General features: G+C 44.1%; 1 protein-coding gene across 2 annotated transcripts in view; it reads left to right on the top strand.

Annotated features, from left to right (window-relative positions):
- The window catches only part of LOC138480809 (ras-like protein family member 11A-like), a 326,666-nt gene that overhangs the window by 6,553 nt on the left and 306,203 nt on the right, over positions 1–13,910 (top strand). The window lies entirely within an intron of this gene.

Raw genomic sequence — 13,910 nt, 5'->3', positions numbered from 1 at the left:
TAAATATGGTTACGATATCACTGTAATGTGATATACATTTCATACAAGAATGAATCACCATATGTATTGTTAATGTCAGTGTGTATAGGCCCATATTGCCTAATTACTGTCAATGCAAGCAGAGGTCCAAGGCCAATTGATAATGATGTTATCAGATAGTATTTACGCTTAAGCGCTTTATATAGAACAAATATACATACAATAACACCCAACCTGTGTTGATACTCAATTATCAACCTCAAAAGAATGAAAGGCTGAGTTGGCCTTGCCAGGATTCAAACCTGCAACCTGCAAATCACACACACTTCACAGGAGCGAGCGATCAACCCACTGAGCTATGTTACTGGCTAGTGCTACCTTACTGGATATAGTAAAATGAGCAATTACTTGTCTGAATGTTCTCAAAGTCAGAAAGCAAATTACACTCTGTAGTGGAAACCATTAAACTGGTAACTGATATTTAATGGCAGACCAGTTCATCTGCAGGTCTGGTGCAAAGTTGGCTGCATGTTAAGCCTGCGTGGATCGTCTTTTCAGGCTTCAGAGGTTGGCAAAATACATACCATTGGGAGGGTTCATAAAGGTGTATTAAAGAATTAGAGTGGCCCAGGGAAAGCAGCACACTCAAACGGCATCCTGTACTCTAGGCAAGTATTGTATAGAATTCCAGAAAGAATGTTTGTTATTCCTATTCTTTCTTATTTAGGGTCACTGCCCAAAGTGTTGCACTTGTGGAATCCCCTTAAGAGGCCTGAACAAGAAAGCCAGCCACTCCAGAAACAAAGAGCCACATGGCACTGGCCACAGGCCAGGAGCTTCCATTAAAAAAAGAGACGCCACGGGTCGCAGTTGCGTCCCCTGGTGACATCCTAATGACGTCCCTGGCGGGGTGGGTGATTTGTGTGTTTGGGAGTTTGCCACTAAACAGACCTACTCAATCTTTTCCTATCTTATTCTCTATTAGCTGGTTGTCTGATGCATCCAGCCCACAGTTTGTATAATAATTTTATCTCGCATTTAGCCGGATTGTGTTAGTTAGCCATATCTCGCATTTAGCTAGATTGCTTTGGTAAATCATACGTTTTAAGTGATCATGATTTGTTATTTATATAGCGCATTAAGCCAAATCGCTTTACAGAGAACATATTTACATACATGTATCATCCCAACCGAAGTTGGTACTCATTTATTAACCTCGGAAGGATGAAAGGCGGAGGTGGCCTTGCGGGATTCGAACCTGCAACCTGCAGATCACACATAGATCACAGCAGCGAGCGCTCAACCCGCTGAGCTATCATGCTGGCTGTGTGACTGCATTTGCCGTTGTACCCCATTTTAGGCCATTCTCCCCCTAACCAGGTCTCCCAAGACTAGGTGTTGCCATGCACAGCATATAGGCTGGTGACCTCCCCCCCCGCCACCCAAGCACACCATAATATGTGACAATGGCAGGGACGCATACCACAGGTGGCCAAAGCGGAGGAGGACAATGGATCGCCACAACTAACCAACCCATTAAAAACACATCCCTGTGCTTACACTACACTTGTCAAAACAGAACCATACCTATATTCCACAACAAACCGCACGCGCTTCACTACACCGCAACAACGAAACAAAGCACACATAACCTCGCACAACAGCACATGACAACCTCTGACTCAAAAATCACATCTTTGTTGAGCAAACGGTGTAGACCGAACTGAAGCTGCCAACAGCACATCACAGCTCTCTTGCATTTTCCCCCACTCAGTCCTACTAACTTACCCAACCCTCTTGCGTTCCAGATCTGCCAGAGCGCCAGGGGACAACTCCGGTGGTGTCAGTGCGTGGTATAAATATCCGTTAATATAGCATAAGTGTGAAGCAATATACATGGGTCAAGCTTTGGGAGAGCTGCGGGACAGTAGAGTGTCCAGTATTATTATTATTATTATTATTATTATTATTATTATTATTATTATTATTATTATTATTATTATTATTATTATTATTATTATTATTATTTTAGAGTGTTCACTTAAATTACATCTAGGGGATACCATTTCAGCTAAGAAAAAGAAGAAACACTGAATTAAATGTGCCCAGGATCAACTGATTTGAAGTGGAGAGGCTGAGATTAGACATCTTTAGTTTTACAGCATTGTATAATGCTGTCTGCATAGTTGCCTTTCAAAAGATAATTAGTATTCTGTGTTCAATAAAGTTGACTTGCAAAGAGCCAAACTACATGGTTAATCAATTTCTCTGAGATCTTTTATGGAAACCTGAGGCAAAATGAGCACAAAATAGAATGCATACCTGCCAAATAATTACAGGGCAATCAAGTCAACTATGTACATTTAAATTGCATTTAGACTCTGACATTCTCTACAGAACAATGCCAAATGCAGCGCCGAGACGCAACTGTACATGTGTTAAAATCCGTGCGCTCAAACGATTTTTCCCTGCGTTGGTGGGCAAAGAATACTTTCACATATCACTCGGCCACTTTATTTAATGTGGTCTTTGTCAATGTATATCCCACATCAAGTTCTGGATACTTGCTCCCTCTCTCCATCGTGCCTCATCTGTCCTGGTCCTTTGCCTCTCTCCATCACACCTTTTCTGTCCTGCCCCTGCGCCTCATGCCTGTCTCTCTCCTCCTATCTATTCTGTTCCTGTTTTTTTTTTGTTGTGCCCCTTTCTTGTAACGTTTTCTGTATTCCCCTTTCCCTTTCTCTTCGCAAGAATCTGTAGCAAAGCGAGAACACCCCATACGGCTTTTAGTATAGCCAAGTGCACGTGTCTGACAGCTGCATCCAGCCCTCCTTTTCAGGCTAAATCAGGTTGCATTCTGGGACTTGTAGTTTCTTTTCTCCCATAACCTTTGAGGCTTAAAATGCAAAACGTCATGGGCTCTAGATCAAATGGCAGCCACTTTTCTGCCAACACACGCTTTCTGTCTATGGTGGTTGTGTGGCAGAGAAATATTGCTTTGCACCGAATCCGGAGTGAGTCCTTAATCCTGGCTTGTTTATTTCTTTGTATTCCTGTATGTGTTATTAGTAATTATGCCATTGCAAATGGAGAACTAGAGCTACAAAGATCCAAATAAACTCTGAACTGAATGGGCTGCTCACACGTGGTCTCGGATAACTTCAGATTGCGGGTTATTTGCAGGACCCAGTTAAGATGGTGTGTGCAGGATGTGCTAAACCAAGAGCTCTTACTATGTGACACATGCCCGATGTGAGTGATGCATCCACTATTGTTTCTCTCTCTGCGGTCTATTGCATATAGCTTTGCGTTTTCATTGTGTTATATGCAGGGCTATACGTGGCAGAATACTTAGGCTAGGAAGTAGGCACGTCTCACGCGAAATGTGGCCACTCGCGATGTCTGATCTCTGCTGGGCGTTGGATTAGCAACAACCATTTTGTTTTAAACTGGCAAATATCACCTTGCTGTAACATAGCATGTGCATCAAATGTGTGGTCTCGTCGTCTGCATTGAACTATATATCACAGGGTGTGCGGTAGCAGCCTTGTAGTTATGGTTACGTTGCTCAACTCATAGAAAGCACACTTTTTGGGCGGCTCATAACTTTGTTCCCCTGGACGAATGCTCACCAAACTTTGCAAAAAAGTATATGTTCCACTCAGAATGATTTTGTGAAGCTTGGTGCAACAGGGGGCAAAGTTATTGGGTGGTCCCAAAATGTCTGGAAATCCTCATAGATGCGATGGAAGAAAAATGTTTGCTCCTATAGCACAAAAAGTCAAAAATCAGGTGTTTTTTTTCTTCTCCAATGTACACAAACATCTCGGATGTTCGGGGGCACCCATAGATATTTCTGCATTACAGAGTCTGTGAAAAGCAGTTTTTGGATGGCTTATAACTTTGGCGCCACTCAATGACACTGCATGAAATTTTGCAATATCTTTGATTGATTGTTTATTTGTATAGTGCTTATACACAATGTGTTTCAAAGCGCTTCAAGGAGGGAGGGAACAAGGGAGAATACAGTTACATTCTTACATGGTCCTTGAAACAAATCAGAATGAGAAATAACTATCATATCAGATAGTACAAGTGCATGGAACAATAAGGGAGAGGAAGGGAAAAAAGAAAACAAGACTAGCAGTAACATGTCTGACGACAATTATTACAGTGCATGAATGACTAGGCTGAGGAGGGGAGGAGTGGGGCAGTGGAGAGAAGGGATAAGGAGAGGAACAGAACAAGTGACTTACTTGAAAGGTTAAAAACTAATCAAGGTAGTGCTAGGAGGGGGAGGGGAGGAGAAGACAAGGAAGGAAAGGGGGAGACAGACAAGCTGTTATCAGAGGTTGAGGGAGAAATGATAAGAGTAACTGCTAAGATATAAGAGAAAGAGGTGGAGGGGCCGGGACAGGCAAGATGGCTGCAAAAGGCAGGGAACTAGTATTTCTATGTCAGATGGCAATTGAAGTAGTGACCATCTTTCACAGGACAAGGGGAGGGAAGGGAAGGAGGTGGGGGTCAGCGACTGCAAAGACAGGCAGCTACGAATTGGAGACCTGTCCCGAGTGGTTATGCAAAGTTTAGTGCTGTTCCACCAAGAGTGGGCACAATTAGAGGGCGGGGGTCCCAAAATATTTGAAAGGTTCATAAATTTGGTGCCGTTTGTGCAAACGTTTGCAAAAAGATTTTAGACCAAGATATGAATGGTTTTGTGACAAGGGGGAAAAATTAGAGGGAGGTTCTCAACATTTTTAAATGGCTTATAACTTTGTTGCCATTTGACTAATCGGCACAAATTTGTTGAGAAAGATTATACACCAAACTTTGAATGTTTGTGCAAAGTCTGAATGGGATTTTGTCAAGGGGGGTTAAGTTGTATGACTATTTGTTTCTATGTACAGTTTGACACTTTTCAAAAATTAATACATGGATGGATTTGCAGCAAACTCGGGCAAGGAGCGTTGGCAAGGACCCGAAAGCATGTTTTTGCAAATGTGTCTGTTTTTTATTTTTTGAAAAGTGTCATAATGTAGGTACAAAACATAGTAATACACCCTTGGTGACTGAAGTATAGCAGAGGGACCAGCAATGGGGTTAAAGTGGTCATGGCCACCATTGACTGGCTATGTGGTAAAGATTACAAAAATCAGGATAGGTTTGAATGGGGGAAAAAGGTTCTGCTTGTGGCTACAGCCCAAAGTGCTGGACAGGATTGCAGGAAACATTCGCGAGGAGAATCAGCAAGGACCTTAAAGCATGGTTTTGCAAATCTGTCCTGTGTTTTATTTTTTCTAAAGTGTCAAAATGTAAGTACAACAAATAGTGATATAACTTTGTTGCCTGGGCAGTGTGCCTGGCCCTGAGCAAGGACAAATGTTTACTCTGATTAGCTTGTTGGGGAATGCGGCATGGCCGAAGCCCATGCGCTATGGATTGTGGAGACCGGTCCTGGCTGCAAGCATTGGTCACATTATGAGGGCATAGTGGACACTGAACTAGGATGCAGGGTAAGTGGAGTGGATAACGGCAGTGGTTTGGTGGGGCTGGGGTCATGGTTGAGCCTCATGCCCTAGGCAATTGAACCATGACTTGCATGCACTGCTGTTAACAACACACATCAGTATGCATTGCAAAAAATATTTTTCTTAAGGTAAGTTTACAGTTCTTTGATATATGTTAAAAGAGGAATTATTAATAACTTATATACAGTGATGTAACAACATGAAACATTTTCACTCATAAAAACCTATGAAATTCACAGAAAAAAACTTTGTTAAAGGGACATTATGGTTACAAGTAAATCTGAAAGACATTTTCCAGTTAGGGTAAACTAAGCTACCATAACTCACGCTGCTACTGTGCACTGCTAAGACTAACACCTAGAACATCAAAGATGACATCACAAATGTCATTGATGACATCACCGAAGATATCACATATGAAATTAATGCTGGTAATGTGGGTGCGATTTCTCGCCGTCAGCATAACCAGTACAATGAGGGACCCTGCAATAACTCAGACAGAAAAGAGCCAAGTAAACATTACTTTATTAATGCACAAGCATTCGCGAATGGGCTGCAAGTTCAAACGTCTCGCTAAGCAAGTCGTCGAAGTGCCGCGCCTTCCTCTACACATCGTGCTCTTTTATACTTTCCTGTTTACATTGCCTTGCACATAGAACACGTCCACCCCAGGGCGGATCTCCAGTTGGAGCTTATCTGAAGTATCCAGTTGGAGTTTGACGAACAACCATTGCACATTTGCTATCGTGGTCTATCGTGGTTTCCTGTTATCCCGGTCTTCACATTCTTTCGTGCCCCTTTGTGCCCGTATCTCTGTGCTCGAGGCCATGCTTACTCATTCCTTCCCCCCACCCGTAATCTGCAGATAGTTTTAGCAGGCTCAGCATGCTTCGACATACAGTGACCAAACACAATTCTTCTGTTAAAACAAGTTCTTGCCAGGTCAGCAGGTCTTAAACGCCGCCGTATAAAAGAGAAGGCCTCTTCTTTTAGCAAAAAGTACATTCATTTAACGCATATGGTGATTAGTATAAACTCCAAGTGTGAGCACAACGTTACATATGCATGCGTACCTTCAATCCACCCTTTGCTCACACTTGAGCATCAATCTAAACAGTCCTAGCATAAGCAGATGGCAGGAAAGCAACATCATTACATAATGTATGTACCATAATCTTCTCCAGGCCTCCCATGTCAAAAAATTCCTGTTGTACATGGCTTTTATCCATTGGATTTAGGCGCGTTATGCTGGAAGAACACATGGAAACACAGCACGACACACATACCGGGAAGCATTGGATGCAGAGACAAATTCCTACAACTATTGCCGCTAGAACCAGTATGGGCGTAAGGAGCTGCCACCCGATTTCTTTTAGGAGCTTCATCCACCAGCTATCTCCTGACCCTTCCTCCTGGTGGATACTATCCGCTATTTTATGTAGTTTGTTTATTCCATCTAAGATTCCTGTACTTTCTTCTGGTATGTAAACACAACATTGGGACCCCACCATGAAACAGACCCCGCCCCTTTCTGCAGTGAGTATGTCTAAGACATACCTATTCTGGAGAGCCACTAGCCGAATTGCTTTCATTTCATAAGTGATGTTTTCCATTAGGTCTGCGGATTCTTCGATTACGAACTCAAGGGCCCTGCTTAGCTTTTGGATTTCTTGACTGTTCATAAAGATGCCCGCTGGAGGAACCAGGGCCCCCATCAGATCTATAAACGTTTCCCATCCTGTAGGTTGATACGTAGGAATTTTTGGGTTTACTGCTCGTTTATTTCTGCTGTGTATTTCTTTATGCAGAGTAGACGGGGCATATACCATCACAGCCGGCATTATTCTGGCTATGTAACATACCCCAACAAAATCTTTCGCTAACCACAAATAAGCCCTCTTGTTACAGACGTAGGCATGTCCTTCTATCTGTAACAATCCCTTCGTGTAGTTATTTAGATTCACCATTTGACTGCACCCCGAGATCATTCTTTGATTACCTCTTGCGCTTCTCTTAAAACATATATTCTTTGGCCTAAACTCTTGTGTGATGGTGATAGGGGGAGGAGGTTCTCTTACTATCTGTACCATAGCAGGTGCAAGCCCGATTCCCTCAGTTTTGATTTTATAGCGTATCTTTTCCATTAGAAGGGTTTTGTTCTCTCCTCTAACATAACAAGCGGTATTCGGCATCATGTATTGCTGTGCTGACACTATTCTCATGTAAATTAATGTACACCCGGCATCCTCAGTAACTGGCGACGCGTACACTGGGATGCCTTCACTGCTATGTCGGGGCATGTGGGTGCAGATCCAGCAATCAGTTTTATTCACTACCCCATATGTTGTGTTTATTATCTTCACATATTCATTTTTAGCATAGTCTTCCGGGTCGTGTTGGTCATAGGCATCTCGATTCCTGCTCTTGACCCGATCTATTCTCCCTGTTCCGTTTGACACGGGTAACAAGTTCTTTAATTCATATCTAGATGGATGTTCCAAATACCAGAATAATATTGCGAACGCTATTAATACTACTATCGAGCATACAAAAAATAAGATTTTGTTCCTTGTGGTGCAAAGTGGTGTTTTTCTCTTACCTTCTGTGTTTGGGGAGCATACATTTATCTGCTCAGGGATTAAACCAGCATATACGGGTGCAGACATAATTCAGTATGTGGCTCAATTATAGGTACGTATGCGTATCAGATGCAACCTAGCGATATAGCTGTATTCCCTATTTAAAGCACCAGTGTCCTTATTACTCTAATAGTGGTAGGTCTCACTGAAAACCTTCATCCGATCTGTCCCACGCCTCGTAGTGCCTGTCCCATGAGGGGAACGCCGGAGGCCCTTCAGGCTACAAGCCCGTTGTCTTCAGTAAGGCACAATCCTGCTAAAACCAACAAGAGAGTCCAAATGTTCATCTCCCTAATGATCAAAGTTCAAAACAGTGTCCTTACACGTTGCTTGGCACATACACGTCACAGGATCGGAGACGATGGGCACACCTACTAATGGCGTCTGGCAGTACTGTTGCAACCTGGGGTTGGTTGGTTCCCTTTTCTGGAGGAATCAGTAATGGAAGCGTCTTCTTGACGTGATTCACATGGTACCAGTGCGGTTTGCCATCAACTTTTACCGCAGTTTGTGTTGCGAGGAGCACCTGAAATGGGCCCTTCCATCTGGGTTGCAGTCCGCTGGTGCGATCGAAGGCTTTTATAACAACCCAGTCACCGGGCTGCACGTCGTGACCTTCTCCTATCAGAGGAGATGGAGCTACTGCGTTCACCTGTGCATTAATAGAAATCAGTCTATTAGTTAACCCAATACAGTACTGTTGTAATGCAGGCCATGCTTGCTCAGACAATTTCTTAGGTGATATGGGGGTCCCAATACTTGGTGGACGCCCCATAACAATTTCAAAAAGAGATAAACCATGTGTACGCTTAGGCATAGTACGCATACTCAATAATGCAATAGGCAATGCATCCGGCCATTTCAGTCCTGTTTCAGCACAAGCCTTTGCCAGTTTGTTCTTCAGTACCTTATTTGTGCCCTCTATAATCCCAGCTGATTAAGGATGAAAAACTGCATGGAAGCGTTGATCAATACCAAGGGCCTTGCAAACTTTGCGTACTACTTCACCAGTAAAATGAGTCCCATTGTCAGACCATAGATATCTGGGGACCGTATACAAGGGCACCCAGTGTTTCAATATGCATTGTGCTGTGGAGGTGGCACTATTGTCCCGCAGGGGATATGCTTCCACCCATCCTGAGAACCCACATCTCATCACCAAACAGTAGGAATGTTTATTTACAGGCTCCAGCTGTATAAAGTCCATATACACCACCTCCAAAGGGCAGGTGGGTAACTTACTGTGGCCCGCCGGGGCTGGTACACCTTTCCCCACATTGTATAGAACACATATTTCACATTGTTTTGCCCATTGACGACAATACATTCCCAATCTTTTGTTGTACCACACAGCACTTAAAACTTCTTCCATAGTCCTTGCGTTAACGTGAGTTGGACCATGAGCCACACTCACTATCACAGGTAAGTATGCATCAGGTAGTACCCAAGTATTCGTATTGGTATGTGCCCATAGCCCATCTACCGTCTCCTCGTATTGATCATCCTTGTGCCAAGATAGTCTTTCTTCAATGGTTGCACCTGCTTGGATTTCCTTTACGCGCTCCTTCGTCCCTTCCATAGTCACATCCCTCCCCACTATGAGTTGTCGGGCCTCCCACCGTGTATCCCTTGTGGCAGCTAGTTTAGCCATCTGGTCGGCTAAGGAGTTTCCTTGCGTTACATAATCTAGAGTCCTTTTATGCGCTAGGCATTTCACTATGGCCACCATCTTGGGCAACGTAAGGGCTTGTAATAATTCAGCAATCAATTGGGCATGTTTAATAGTATCACCTTGGGAGGTTAAAAACCCACGCTCTCCCCAGAGTTTACCAAAACTGGAAACCACCCCATAAGCGTAGGCTGAATCAGTATAAATTGTCACTTTCATACCGCTGCTTAACACTAATGCTCTCGTTAGCGCAATCAATTCTGCTGCCTGGGCCGATTTTTCACACACTTTCCCACTCTCAATCAACCGCTCCCCTGTGGTTACAGCATACCCTGCTGTTGTCTCCCCAGTTGGCAGTTTGAAACAGGAACCATCACAGAATAATATACCCTCATTATCAACCAGCGGGGTGTCTTGCAGGTCTGCTCTACCCTTAGTGTGTTCTTCCATTTGGATCACACAATCATGCCTAATGTCATTAGGTGAGACGGGCAAAGGAAGCAGTGTCGCTGGATTCAAAGTGTTACATCGTTCGATTTTTACATTACTGGCAAACAGAATCATCTCATACTGTGTGAGTCTAGCTGTGGTCAAATGCTGTGTATGCACTCTATTCAGGAGAACGTCCACCGCATGTGGGACTTTTACTGTCACTTCGCTCCCTAGGATGATACCTGCACTTTGTTTTAGGGCTGCCGCTGCTGCGGCCACTGCTCTCATGCATGGGGGTAGGCCTCGAGCTACTGAGTCCAGAGCACTGGAGAAATATTCACATGGTCTCTGTTTACCCCCTTGTTCCTGCGTTAAGACTGACACAGCGCAACCTTCCCGTTCATCAACGAAAAGGCAAAATCTCTTGGTATAATCAGGTGTGCCTAAGGCCGGTGCGTGGCATAGAACATCTTTCATAGCTGTCAGGGCTTTTTCCATCTCAGGTGTCCATTCTAATGGTCCGTTTTCTTGTACTTCTTTTAAGGCTTTTAGCATGGGCTGGATCAATACAGAGAATTCAGGAATCCAGTGCCTACAATAGGATAAAACACCAATTATCCTTCGGAGACCTTTTGCCGTGTCGGGGCCTTTTATAGACTGTATCAAAGCAATGCGATCAGTAGACAGAGTTCGCCCCTCTTCGGACAACTCAAAGCCTAAATAATGGACCTTTTGTTTTACATATTGCATTTTGGCTAGGGCTACCTTGTGCTTATTCTCTGCTAAGTGCATTAGCACCAATCTGGTCACATAATGGCATTCCTCTTCGGTGACTGCACATAATAGCAAATCATCAACATATTGTATCAGAGCAGTGTTAGCGGGTAGGGCTAGGTTATCCATCTGTGTTTTTAGTGCTTGGCTGAATATGGCGGGACTTTCTGTATATCCCTGCGGGGCTCTAGTAAATTGGTACTGTCTATCTCGAAGAGTGAAGCTAAACAGGTACCTGCTTTCTTCGGCAATAGGAATGCTGAAGAAGGCATTTTTCAAATCAATTACCGTAAACCATTTCGCTGTTTTGGGAATTAAAGTGAGTACACTTGCAATATTAGGGACAACTGGATATCTGGGTTCTACTATTTTGTTTATCTCCCTCAAATCAATAATGAAACGATAGGGTACCGCTTCATCACCTTTCTTGTGTACTGGAAGGATCGGAGAGTTACAAGGGCTATCATTTGTTGGCTCTACCACCCCTAACCGTATCATATCCTGTACTATTTGATATAGTGCCTGCTCTCCCTCGTGTGATATGCGATATTGTTTTATCCTGGGCAACCTGGCACCAGGGCTTTAGTTTGATTACTACTGGGGAAACATCCAACACCCCTACATCATTCCCATGAGTGGCCCATAGTTCATTCGGGATGTCTTGGAGTTCCGGGGGCAGGGTTTGCGTTACTCCTATCATACCCATAGATTTGCTTATAGTCATTCTCACCCCCTGAGGGGAGCAATATATTGTGGCCCCTAGTGTCTTTAATGCATCAATACCTAACAAGTTTTCTGGGCAGTGATTGGTCAATAGCCACCCATTCTCCCATTTTACCCCATGAAGTTCCGCTTCTACTATTTCACTTACAGGAGTCTTTATTGGATTTCCCCCAAATCCAACTGATACCTTGCTTTTATCCGATAATGGGACAGCGGGGACGGCTCTGATATTCACGGAACTGTTTCCAGCTCCCGTGTCTACCAGACATCTCAAGTTTCGGTGGGGGCCGATCCTAATGGAGGCATAAGGCCCCCTCTGATCTATAGGTACTTGTACCACTCCCGCTGTCTCATTTCGGCCTCCTCAGGACATATTACTTGTGTTATCCTGGAAGTCGTCATTATAGTATACCCCTTACCCACATCCTTCGCCCTGGCATACACCTTGTACTTGTGTTGTTTGTTGTGGCTGATACAGTAGAAGGCACATACATCTTGGGGTAGCCCATCCCTCCTCCCATATAGCGCACCTCCTTGCACTGTACCTCTACCTGTCCCTTGGCCCCCTATCATGTTGCTACTATAGCCCTGTGACGGGCCATTATTATTGTAGTTATACCTGCCTTGGGGCCCTTGATGCAACTGTTGCATCAACACTTTGGTTTTTAGATCCTTCTCTTGTCGTGCCTTTTGTTGTCCCTTTACTCTTTCTCCTCTTTCATAATACCTGGCCATTTCGAGGAGATCCCGGGGGTTTCTAGTCATCCACGTACTTTCTGCCTTCCTAATGTTCTCCTGGATTGGCCCGTGGAGCCCTTCTATAAAGTTTGTGGCAAAGTACCGTTGGCCCGTCTCAGACCCTATCTCTAGCCGACTGTGTGCTTTAAATGCTGCTTCGTAACGCAGGAAGTACTGTGCTACTTCCTCACTTGCGCCCTGCATCACAGCAGACAGTTTCTCTACATTCACATCAAATGGGGGTAATACCTTTTCTAGAGCCCTCAGGACTGCCATGCCATGCCCCCTTAGGGGCTCGGGATATTCCTCATGCAGTTTCCTATTTTTACTCGCCTCCATTACATCTTTCCATTTTATTGTATCATTGTCTTTGGCACGAAAGGGGGTCCATATCTCCTCTGGGACAGTAGCTAACAATATGTTATCTACATCCTCTACAGTAAATAACCCGGGTCTGAATAGATTTCCTACTTCTTTGTAGAATCCTGCCGGGTCTATACGGGGGTCGGGGATGGACTTGGTGATATGCATCAATTCTATTCGAGATAAGGGGACATACACATAGGTGCGCATCATGTTACCAGTAACTGCATCTATGGTGGGTTGACACTCTCTCATTGGCATTGATAGTAACTTTTCCATGTTTGTTTGTTCACTTACAAGGGCCTGCACTGGTGATGAAGCAGAGGACTGGTGACTAAGGTTTTTCTCTTTTATTTTTTTATAATCTTTTAACAGTTTCTCCACCTTAGCCATTCTCCATTCTTCCGCCCCAGAATCATCCATTCTTATATTAGGTAGCAGTTTCTTATCCAATTCTGTCTTAATCCTATTCCACTGGGACACATATCTAGGCTCCTTTTCCTCTTCTATATCATCCACCCTAATAAGAAGATATTTAATTACGTTTACTTGTATAGGCCAGCCAAGGCCCTCCATCAGACTCACCAGGGTGGACATGGACTGCGAGTGTATGGATGCTATCATACGATTAGCTACGTTTTGGCCCGCCTGGTCTGCATCTTTGAGTTTAGCCTCTCTTTCCCTCACCTCTCTTTCCCATGCCCTCTTTTCCTTCTCCCATTCAACACCGCCCCTTATGACTTCCGCTATTATGTCGGACATACATCCCCATAACTGAACACTGGACGCAGTCACTGGTAGTAACGCGACAGCGTCCTGATATGCTGAGGGCAGATCCGCAGTACTCTGTCCTCTCAATTTACAGTTACCCTCATAAAAGGTATATAGTTTAGTGGCCACTGTCCTAAATTCCAAAGGTGTCAAACGCCCCAATTGGTCCCGTAGGCTGTCATTGAGGGGTGTGCCATACAGCCCGGTCATAAGGATTTGCAAGTCTCCATCTCTATCCTTTTCTACAGTAGTCGTTCTCCTGTGGTCTATCAACCTATCTGGGTCTCCATACTT

Source organism: Ambystoma mexicanum, chromosome 5p (genome assembly GCF_040938575.1).
Source record: "Ambystoma mexicanum isolate Mex_15411 chromosome 5p, UKY_AmexF1_1, whole genome shotgun sequence".
Lineage (NCBI taxonomy): Eukaryota > Metazoa > Chordata > Amphibia > Caudata > Ambystomatidae > Ambystoma > Ambystoma mexicanum.
The sequence above is the reverse complement of the archived record's forward strand: the minus strand, read 5'-3'. Positions and strand labels throughout refer to the sequence as shown.